The sequence below is a fragment of the Notamacropus eugenii genome, chromosome 6 (assembly GCF_028372415.1).
Source record: "Notamacropus eugenii isolate mMacEug1 chromosome 6, mMacEug1.pri_v2, whole genome shotgun sequence".
In the NCBI taxonomy this organism is placed as follows: Eukaryota; Metazoa; Chordata; class Mammalia; order Diprotodontia; family Macropodidae; genus Notamacropus; species Notamacropus eugenii.
The window spans coordinates 147,582,719-147,594,859 of record NC_092877.1 but is presented as its reverse complement, the minus strand read 5'-3'; the positions used below and the strand labels follow the sequence as shown (position 1 = coordinate 147,594,859).

The 12,141-nt window shown below is 34.8% G+C and overlaps 1 long non-coding RNA gene across 1 annotated transcript; it reads right to left on the bottom strand.

Moving 5' to 3' along the window:
* Window positions 1-699: 699 nt before the first annotated feature.
* On the bottom strand, window positions 700-1,898 carry LOC140510667 (uncharacterized). Its single transcript, XR_011969329.1, has 2 exons — window positions 1,786-1,898; window positions 700-1,115 (listed from the first exon to the last, which is right to left on the bottom strand). It is a non-coding gene; the product is annotated as an uncharacterized lncRNA (long non-coding RNA).
* Between the last annotated feature and the right edge of the window lie 10,243 nt (window positions 1,899-12,141).

Genomic DNA, 12,141 nt, shown 5'->3' with positions numbered 1-12,141 from the left:
TGGTCTAAAAATGGCTTTCATCTTATTGAACTTGTTTATATGAGTATGTAAGGACAAGGCCATGTAAATGAGAATCCATAAATGAAAATTCACTAAAGCTTTGGATTCATAAGATAGCATTTTTGTCCATAGTAGAATGATATAGAAGGAGCAGGAAGAAATGTAGGGAGGAAAAGATCAGAAAGGATAATGAAAGATCCTTAATGAATTATAATATAATATGATAATATATCATAAATATATCAGCATGTTTATAACAATACTACAAACCAAATTAGAATAAAATGAATGCAAAACCTATGTATAATTATTTAAGTGATAAATGTTCATTCTTCTTTATCATTGTTTAATCTATTATTGTATTTTATCTCAAGCTTGGATTAGCTATTGAAACATGTAAACAGAGAACAGAAGTAGTATGATGTGGTAAAGAGCACACAGGGCTGGGATTCAGGATACCTGCGTTCTACCTCTGCTACCAGTGAATGTATGTACGCACACACACACACACACACACACACACACACAATACACATATACAACTATATACATGTGTGTGTATAATCAAAAAAGCCTACAGAGGGAATAAATTAAAAATGATTATTGTTACTTTTACGTTCCAGTCTAACAATAAGAATCATGACGGGACTCAAAGGGCCGGGTTGTTGTATACTCAATATATCCAACATACAACGTATGTCAGCTATGGGGCAAGTATTTATTACCTATACACAAAAGATACACATAAAACTTTCTCACTGGCTGGCATTGTCAGAAAGACTTAAAACAGGATTTAGTAACTTACAACTTCTGTTATATGCAGTGAGAATTGTCAGAAAATTAAACAAGCTACATCAGTATCAGAGCTAAGTACTGTTACACTTTGCCGGGAGCCGGGACTTAAACATGGGAACATAAAACAGTCTGGAGTTACAGTGTTTCATTTTGTCTCCACCATGAACTGTCCAAGGTCTGCATTCTAGGTCCATGTCTTCTGGAAAGCCAGAATGTCCTCATTCAGCTTCATCTGATGGACTGAGGACCTTCAATCTCTCCAATTCAATAGGCTACCTCTAAGACTGGATGTATCCATTTCAGAATCACTATTCAGTTGCCTAAAATCAGGCAAAAACAAATAAACAAAAAAACAAGCCCATAAAGCAAAAGAGGCAATCAGAGGCATAAGCTCAAATTCATCCATTTGAGTCCTTCCTGTTCTATCTGCCTCATGGGAACAGGACTAGAGGAGGGTTAACCAACCCCAGCTCCTACCCCTTCCACTAGAGTATGGGTCCTTCACCTTGGTTCCTTCGGTGGTTTGATGAAACTTAATATTATTATGTTTTGTTGCTGAAATTCACAATGGAAAGAAATGTTAACTATCTGTTAGAAGTTAGTGAAAATAAAAATGTAAATTTTTTCCCCATCTAAGCTCACTGACTACATAAAATCTATTGATGGGCTGCTACACCTCCTCATTTCACACCTGAATTACTGCATAGCCTAGACATCATATTTCAAGATATAATCAAGGAAAACTTTCCCCTGTATAGCAGCAAGCCCCCTGACACATCCACGATGGTCTGCTAACTCGGATTCTTAGATCTGCTTTTCTAAAAGAAAGCAACTTTTGAGAGTTCAACAATCTTCTTTAATTACATATATTAACAGAGGAAATACAGGCAAAGAAATAAAGGTCAACAGACGAGGCTTCTAACTATTTGACCATAAGCAATACATACATCACAGATCAACAGTCTGACCATTATATACATACGTAGTTACCAGAGAGAGAAGCACCAACAGCTGGGTTTTCAAAAGGGGGGTTGCTCCTTAACAGCTACCCAGAGTCTCCTCTGGCACACAAACCTTCTTCCAAAGAGCAATCCCCCAAGCAAAACCTTACCTTAGAGAATATATACAGTTTTCAGAGCTGGAGGGCATTATGACCCTCATGACCCAGAGCCTCATTAACAATTAACAAAAGGTGTGGATCTTCCTACAAAACAAGCCTCCCCAATCAAGCTTCCCTTAATGGGCTCCACCTGAGGCCTATCAATGGGGGGAGGGGAAGATTTTTAACTCTCATTAACATCACATTAACATTAGATGGACCTATGAATCTCAAGTTATTAACTTTTGAACAAGAGACTTGAAGAGTTTTTAAATACAATGGGAAGAGAAGGAGATAAGGGAAAGGCAGCTTTTAGAGAACCTCGGAGACATTAGCTCTTCCTGGAGTCCTTCAGGGAATTGTTTCATAATCTCCAAAGTGCCCTTCAGTGATTATTTACTCAGGGTCAGCTGGTGAATCAAACTGACCTGTGAATGATCTGTGCAACCTCTGGTTATACTAGCATGTTTTTATTATGAATAGTTTCAAATGTCTGCTGAAATTTTCAAGTAAACCACATAAAATGTTTTAATGTAAAAAAATTGCTTGCAGATGACTTATGAAAGTCTTCTTAATATTGAAAATGTGATTTGAAATATCAGTAGGCAAATTTTAAATACTTTGTCTTAATCCTTGAAAAAGAAGGATCCTTATCCCATTTTTTCCCTTAAATTTTGTCTCATTTAGTACCCATGGGATGCTCTCCTGAAGGTCATTAAAAAATAAAATAATTCAGCTTTGACCAACACTACCTCCTTCAATAGTTTCCTTGCATTATTTTCATGATATTAGATTTAGGGGTCTCTCTTCCTCCTCTTTCTTCTCCTATTCCTTAAATGGGCATTGAAAGTTCTGATCCTGAACCTTCTTTTTCTATGTCTTTCAATAGGATCTCAGTGTTCTCATCAATTTCCATGGTTTCAACCACAGTCTCTATGAGGTTGACTTTCAAACCTATATTGTGAACCTTAATCTCTCCTTTGGATCTCACTCTTACATTTCTACTTTTCTACCTGATAGAAAAAAGATACCACCAGCCCCTTGAGCTTCATACATTTAGAACCACAATTGTTGTAGTCACTCTAAAAATGAGCTCCTGCTCTTACCCTCCCATTTTCTGTTCATGGCCTCACCGTTCTCCCAGTTACCCATGCTCACAATCTTGTAGTAATCTTTAGCTTCTCCCTTTCTTTCACTGTAAAAGCAAGGACCCCGACATACACAGGAGGGCTTGCTATCACAGGTTCTTAGATCTGTTTTTCTAAAAGGAAAGTGACTTTTGAGGGGCAATCACTTTAATCAAACACATATATGATTCACTTACTTCAGGGGAAAAAGTCAGCACACTGAACTTCAGCGAAAATAGAAAGAAATAATAACCAACAGACAGCGCTTCCAACTGTCTGACGTAAGTAATACATACATCATAGATCAACAGACAGATCCAGTTGTCTGGCCATTACATACACACATAGTAACCAGAGAGAGAAGCACCAACATCTGGGTTTTCAAAGTGGGGAGGGGCTCCTTAGCATTTTTTCAGAGTCTTGTCTAGCCAAACACTTTTTAAAAAAAAAAATAATAATTAATTTATTTGTTTTCACTTTTCTACAATCACTTCCATAAATCTTAGATTTTCTCCCCTTCTCTCGCTGCTTCCTCCCCGCTCCCTCCCCAAGATGGTATGCAAACTTATATTGGTTCTACACATACATTCTTAATAAATATATTTTCCTCTTAGTCATGTTGCATGGAAGAATTAAAATGATCTGGAGAAACCATGAGAAAAACCAAACCAAACCCAAACAAGATACAAGAGAAAATAGTCTACTTCATTCTGCAATCCAATTCCATAGTTTTTCTTCTGGATGTAGATGACATTTTGACTCAAAAGTCCTCTGGGAATTTTTTAGGTCCTTGTACTGTTGTGAAGGGCTAAGTCTACCAGAAAAATTCCTCACACACTGTTGCTGTGTACAAGGTTCTCCTAATTCTGCTCCTTTCACTCAGAATCAATTCATATAAGTCCTTCCAGGCCTCTCTGAAATCTGACTGTTCATCATTTCTTATAGCACAATAGTATTTCATTACATTCATATACTACAACTTGTTCATCCATTCCCCAATTGATGGGCATCCCCTTGATTTCCAGTTCTTGGCCATCACAAAAAGAGCTGCTATAAATATTTTTGTCCATGTGGGACCCTTTTCCATTTTTATGATCTCTTTGAGATACAGTCCTAGAAGCATTATTGCTGGGTCAAAGGGTATGCACATTTTTGCAGCCCTTTGGGCATAGTTCCAAATTGCTCTCCAGAATGGTTGGATCAGCTCACAGCTCTACCAACAGTGACTTAGTGTTCCAACTCTCCCACATCTTCTCCAACATTTATCATCTTCCTGTTTTGTCATGTTATCCAATCTGATAGGTGTGATGTGGTACCTCAGAGTTTTGATTTGCATCTCTCTAATCAAAACTGATTTAGAGCATTTTTTCATAGGACTATAGATAGCTTTAATTTCTTCCTCTGAAAACAAAACACTTTCAGTGAATAAGCCCCAAAGTAAAACCTCAACTCCGAGGATTTATAACTTTTTTAGAGCCAGAGGGGATTACAACTCTTGAGAACCAGTGCCTCTTTAACAAAAGATAAGGGCCTTCCCACAAATCTCCCCTAATCAAACTCCCCTTAAGGGACAGGCCCTTTAATGGGTGGGGAAGTTTTAAAATCTCATTAGGATTACACTCACCCCTCACATCTGTTGGTCAAAAAGTTCTGTTGAATTTAGAAATGTCTCTTGAATTTGCTTTTCCATTCCCACTGACTACCACTGTAGTTCTTGACCTCATTATAGCTCATCTTTAGGAATGCACTGACATCTTAATTTTACCACCTTCTAGCTCTCTTCTCTCCTGTCCATTTAGAGAACATTATTGAGATTAATACTTAAAAATACAGTTCTGTTTATGTCATTCCCTAGTTTGGAAAACTTGAATTGCTTTCCAATGCCTACCAAATCATCACTGATGTATAACCATTTAAATTTGGCATAGTGCTTTAAATATATTATCATACCTGAGTCTAGCAATAAACCTCTGATGACATGGATATGTCAGGTACCTTTGGGCTAATTTCAAACTTGATTTCTCTTGTGTGCTGGAGCCAGCTCATGCCTGTTGGATTCAAGATAGCTGGTTATTAAATTTTTCAGCGTGAGCATTTATACTTCAGAAATCAGCAAACCTATAAATTAGGGTTTGATCTATTGTTTAATTTATTGGTTATACTCAAGAAAGTGATGTAGAAAATGTTATTAATGCAAATTAAACTTTAAAGTATTTTGTATATTCATGTTTTTTTTTTCCTTCCAGAGAACTGGTTATTAAACATTTACCATCACACTCATTTCTTCTAACCTCAAGTCTGGTTTCTTTCTTCAGTATACCATGCTACTTCCCTATAATCTCTCAAGAATAAGGTACCACGTTGTGGTGGAATGAGTAGTGGGTTTGGAGTATGAAGACCTGCTTTCAAGTCGTGATCCTATCTATATGACCTCAGGCAAACGGTTTACTCTTTTGTGGCCTCAGTTTCTTTATCTGTAAAAAAAAAAAGGAAAAGGGAAGAGAATACTAGCTGAACTTTTGACATTTCTTCCAGCTCTAAGCCTATTCTCAAATGATCTTGAGGGGCAGGGACTGTTTAATTTTTTCTTTGTATTCTCAGAGCCTAGCATGGTGCCTGATGCATAATTTATACTTAATAGTGTAATTGAATTTAGGATGGCTTTCAAGACCTTTCTTGACCAGATCAATCTTTCCATTACATCCTTATACAAACCCTTCATTGGAGCTAAACTGAGCCTCTTCAACAGACTTTTGGCTTTGGTATCTCAGATTACTAACTGAACCTGGAATCTCTGGCAATTCTTTTCATTTTGATTTAATTCAACAAGTATTAAGCATTCATTGTATGTCAAACTGAAGAGTTGGTGTTTTATCCTGTAGGCAACAGGGAACCATTGAAAGCTTTTGAACAGGGCAATAAAGTGGTCAGACCTGGGAATTAGGAGAGAAACATTCCTATTTTAGGAAATAGTAATGATTGATAGCTAAAAGTCTGACTTAAAAAAAAACACCTTAATAATCTATTGAAACTTTTTTTTCCTAGTCAAATGGATTAGCCACTTAGGAATGTCCTGTGTATCCTAGCTGAGTTTCAGGAGTGGGCAAAGACCTTAGAGAGGTAAAGCAAATCATGAAGCTGCCTTTCCCATCCCTACTTTGTTCTCTCTCTCTTTGTCTAGATTAAAGGCCTGACATCCCCTCCTATTTTTTCCCCAATCCTCCCCTCCAGCGTGGAGAGGTGGGATCATGGCATTGTAGGGTAAACCTTCTTAGACATCTTACTTTATTTTTCTCCATGTACTGATGTGACAAATGTTCTAATTACACACTTAATTGCATATATCCCCAACATGATGAGGATTGTTTAAGGGACTAGGTAATCACAGACTTTGAATGTTATAAGACCATACTTCTACTACCTCTGTAATTATTGTATGTCTTCTAATTACCACACTTGTTACCTAGTTTCTGTAGCTCCAGAAAAATGAGATTCTATTTATCAGCTAAGATATAAAATTTGGACTTGGTGATTGGAGACCATAGCCCACAAATTGCCTTAAGTCAGGCACCTTGTCAATTTTATCTTTACGCAGGACTTAATTCAGTGTTTTTGTACTTAGTAGACACAATAAATATGTTAAATTGTAGTTATACCATCATATAATTATAATGACCCCCAATTGTTCAACTTCTCTTTCTTCTAAGATCTCCAAGCACTAGTTAGTTAAATTATTAGAATGACATTAGAGATCATCCAGGTAAACTCCCTCATTTTACAGGTGGGAAACTGAGACCCAGGAAAGTGAAGTAATTTGCTCAGTCTGTTAATGTTAGAACTAGAACTGGGGCTAGGCATTTATTTATTTTATGACAGTTTTGGAAATTGTTCACTCTCTTCCTTGCCCAATTAACAATCTATTGAAATTTAGAATTAATTAGAACCAATTAGAAAGTTGGATTTCCTGGCAGAGCCAAGATGATGAAGTAAAAGCAGACACTTGCTAGAGGTCTCCCCTCAAACCCAGCCAAATACCTGTAAAAAATGACTCTAAATAAATCCTGGAGCAACAAAACCCACAGAATGATGGAGTAAAGCAGATCTCCTGCCCAAGACAGCCTAGAAAGTCTACAGGAAGCATCTTTCATGCTGCACTGGGGGTAGAGTGCAGTCCAGCATGGGTCATACCAGCACAGACAGGACCTGAGCAGACCTGGGGAGGGGAAATTTAAACTTTGGGACCTATGGCAGTTTCTAGACTTCACAACCCCAAAACACTGAGGACAAATTGGAAGGTAAGTGGAAAAAGCCTGTTGGACTTGTTTGAGAGGGTAGAGTGGTTTGGCCCTAACCCCAGGGCAGCAGAGCGGGGTGGAGGAACCCACAGCAGCCACAGCAGAATCAGGGGCAGGGCAGTGGCTGTTTCTGGAGCTCTAGGCCCACAAATTGTGGGGGGATTAAGCAGCTGACAGTAAATCCTCCCACCTGCAGTGGAAGCAGAGAACTACCTTGACAAAGAATTCAAAAGTCAAGAAAATGGTTGAGGAAATGAGCAAAAACTGGAAAAAGAATCAGACTACAAAATTTTACTTTGGTGACAAGGAAAACCAAAATATACAAGCAGAAGAAGACAGCAAAGTCAAAGCTTCTAAAATCAAACCCTCCAAGAAAAATATGAATTGGTCTCAGGCCATGGAAGAGTTCAAAAAGGATTTTGAAAATGAAGTGAGAGAAGTAGAGGAAAAATTGGGAAGGGAAATGAAAATAATGCAAGAAAATCATGAAAAATGAGTCAAATGCTTGCTAAAGGAGACAAAAAAATGCTGAAGGAAATAACACCTTAAAAAATAGACTAACCCAAATTGCAAAAGAGATCCAAAAAGCCAATGAGAAGAGTGCCTTAAAAAGCAGAATTGGCCAAATGAAAAAGAACGTCTAAAAACTCATTGAAGAAAATAATTCCTTAAAAATTAGAGTGGAGCAAATGGAAGGTAATGACTTCATGAAAAATCAGGAAATTATAAAACAAAACCAAAAGAATGAAAAAAATGGCAGAAAATATGAGATATCTCATTGGAAAAACAACTGACCTGGAAAATAGAACCAGAAGAGACAATTTAAAAATTATTAGACTTCCTGAAAGTCATGATAAAAAAAAAGAGCCTAGACATCATCTTTCAAGAAATTATCAAGGAAAACTGAGGGTAAAATAGATGTTGAAAGAATCCACAGATTGCCTCTTCAAAGGGATCTCAAAAGGAAAATTCCTAGAATATTGTAGCCAACACCCAGAGTTCCCAGGTCAAGGAGAAAATATTGCAAGCAGCCAGAAAGAAACAATTTGAATATTGTGGAAACACAATCTGGATAACACAAGATCTAGTAGCTTCTACACTGAGGGATCGAAGGATTTGGGATATGATATTCTAGAGGTCAAAGAAGCAAAATGCAAGGGTAGCAATTATGATCTCAGACAAAGTTAAAACTATAATAGATTTAATTAAAAGAGATAAACAGGGAAACTACATTATATTGTGATAAAAGGCGCCATAGATAATGAAGTAATTTCAATACTAAGTGTATATGTACCAAATACTATAGCATCTACATTTTTAAAGGAAAAACTAAATGAATTACAGGTGGAAATGGATAACAAAACCACAACAATGGGGCACTTCAACCTTCTCCTCTCAGAACTAGATAAATCTAACCAAAAAACAAATAAGAAAGAAGTCAAGGAAAGGAATAAAATCTTAGATAAACTAGACATGATAGATATCTTTAGAGAATTGAAAAGAACACACCCTTTTCTCAGCAGTACATGGTGCTTTTTACAAAAACTGATCATATGTTAGGGCATAAAAACTTTACAGTTAAATAAAGAACAGTAGAAATATTAAATCCTTTTCAGATCATAATGCAATAAAATTATATTTAAGGAGAGACCATGGAAATACAGATTAAAAATTAGAGACTAAATAAACCTAATCCTAAAGAATGAGTGGGTTAAAGAACAAGTCGTAGAAATAATTTTGTTAAAGAGAATAATAATAATGATAAAACATACCAAAACCTATGGGATGTAGCAAAAGTAGTAATCAGAGAAAAATTTATATCTCTAAAGCTCACATCAATAAGAGAAAGACCAGTTAATTGGATATGCAATTTAAAAACTAGAAAAAGAACAAATTAAAAATCCACAATTAAACACCAGATTAGCAATCCTAAAAATTAAAGGTGAAATTAATAAAATTAAATTAAAAATAAAAGAAAGCCATTTAAGTAGTAAATAAAACTAGGAGTTGGTTTTTATTTGAAAAAAAAAAAACACAGTACAATAGATAATCCATTGGTTAATATGATTTTTAAAAAGAGAGTATAAAATCAAATCACCAATATCAAAAATGAAAAGGTGACTATGACAATAATAATGATGAAATCAAGGCAATTATTAGGAGTTATTTAGCCCACTGATGTGATAATAAATTTAATAATCTCAGTGAAATAGAAGAATACTTATAAAAATATAAGCTGCCTAGAAAAACAGGAGGAAATAGAGTATCTAAATAAACCTATTGTAGAAAAAGAAATAGAATAGGACATAAATGAGGTTCCTAAGAAAAAAAGAAAAAAACATCAGGACCAGATGGATTTGCAAGTTTATTCTACTAAATATTTAAGTCAACTAATTTGAATATTAAATAAATTATTTGGAAGAACAGGCAAAGAAGGAGTCCTACCAAACTCTTTTATGAAACAAATATGGTCCTGATAGAGGAGGGAGAGCAACCAGATAGAGCAAAAACAGAAAGGAAAATTATAGACTAATTTTGTAAATGAATATAGATGCAAAAATCCTAAATAAAATGCTATGCAAGTGATTGCAATAATATTTCACTAAGATCATATATTATGACCATGTAGAATTTATACCAAGAATGCAAGGATGATTTTACATTAGGAAAACTATTAACATAATTGAGTATGTCAATAACAAAGGTAACAAAAATTATATGATCATATTAATAGATGCAAAAAAAAGCTTTTGACAAAATCCAACACTCATTCCTATTAAAAATACTTGAAAGCATAGGTGTAAGTTTTTTTCCCTAAATGCTAAGAAGTCTGTACCTAAAACCATCAGCAAGCAATATTTGTAATGAGGATAAGCTAGAAGTCTTCTCAGTGAGATGAGGAGTGAAACAACAATGTCCATTATTACCAATTTTATATTAGAAATGCTAGCAATAGTAATTAGAGAAGAAAATATTTGAAGGGATCAGAATGGGCAATGAAATAATAAAACTATATAGTTTTGCAGATGATGTGATATACTTGGAAAATTCTAGAGATTCAACTAAAAAGCTAGTTGAAACAATTAATAATTTTAGCAAAGTATCAGGATATGAAATAAACCCACATGAATCATCAGCATTTCTATGTATCACCAACAAAACCCTGCAAGAACAGATAGTAAGACACATCCCATTTAAATTAACTGTAGACAGTATAAAACACCTGGGAGTATACCTGCCAAGACAAACTCAGGAACCATACAAACATAATTATAAAACACTTTTTAATACAAAAAGTCAGATTTAAATAATTAGTGAAATATTAATTGTTCATGCAGAATCAATATAGTAAAAATGACAATTTTAACTAAACTAATCTATTTGTTCAATGCCATTCCAATGAAATTACCAAAAGATATTTTGAGTGAGAAAAAAATGACAAAATTCGTTTGGATGAACAAAAGATTAAGAATATCAAAGGAATTAATGAAAAAATGTAAAGGAAGGAGATTTAGCAGTACTGGATCTTAAACTCTATTATAAGGCAGTAATTATCTAAACTGGTACTGGCTAAGAAATAGAAAGGTAGATCAGTAGAACAGAGTAGACATAAAATAAACAGTAGCAAGTGATTGTAGTAACCTTGTGTTTGACAAATGTAAAGATTTAAGCTTTGGAGATAAGAATTCACTTTTTGTTAAATTTTTCATGGAAAACTGGAAAGCAGTCTGGCAGAAATTGGGTAGAGGCCAATATCTTATGCCTTTTACTAAGATAAGGTCAAAATGGATACATGAATTAAATATAATTGGAGATATCATAAGTAAATTAGAAGAACATGGAAGGCATTTCCCATCAGACTTCTAGATAGGAGAGGAATTTATCAATGAAGAAGAGTGAGAGCATTATGAAAAATAAAATATATAATATTATTTACATTAAACTGAAAGGATTTTGCATAAATTAAACCAATATAGCCAAGATTAGAAGGAAAGCAGAAATTAGAGGAAAATTTATAGATAATTTCTTAATAAAGATCTCATATCTCAAATATATAGAGAACTTTGTCAAATCAATAAGAATATGAGTCATTCCCCAACTGATAAATGGTCAAAGGATATGAACAGTCAGTTTTTGGATAAAGAAATTAAAGCTATGTATAGTCATATAAAATGCTTTAAATCACAATTGATTAGAGAAATGCAAATTTAAAAACTGAGATATCACCTCACATCTCTCAGATTGGCTAAATTATAGAAGGAAGAAATGAAAAATGTTGGAGCGGATATGGAAAAATTGAAACAATCATACACCGTTGGAGGAACTGTGAGCTCATACAACCATTTTGGAGAACAATCTGGAATTATGCCCAAATAGTCACAAAATTCTGTATACCCTTTGATCCAGCAATATCACTATTAGATCTGTTTCCCCAAGTGATCAGGAAAAAAGGAAAAGAACCTATACATTTAAAAATATTTATAGTGGCTCTCTTTGTGATGGCAAAGAAATGGAAATTGAGGGGATACTCATCAATTAGGGAATGACTAAACAAATTATGGTATATGAACATGATGGAATACTACTGTGCTATAAGAAATGATGAGCAGGTTGATTTTAGAAAAATATGGACAGACTTGCGTCAGATAATGAAGAATGAAATGAACAGAACTGAGAATATTGTATACAGTAACAGCAATATTACTCAAAGAATAACTGTGAAGGACTAAGTTATTCTGAGTATTATAAATACTCAGATCAACCACAAAGGACCTATGAAGGAAGATCTTATCCATCTCTAGAGAAAGAATTCATAAATAGAAGG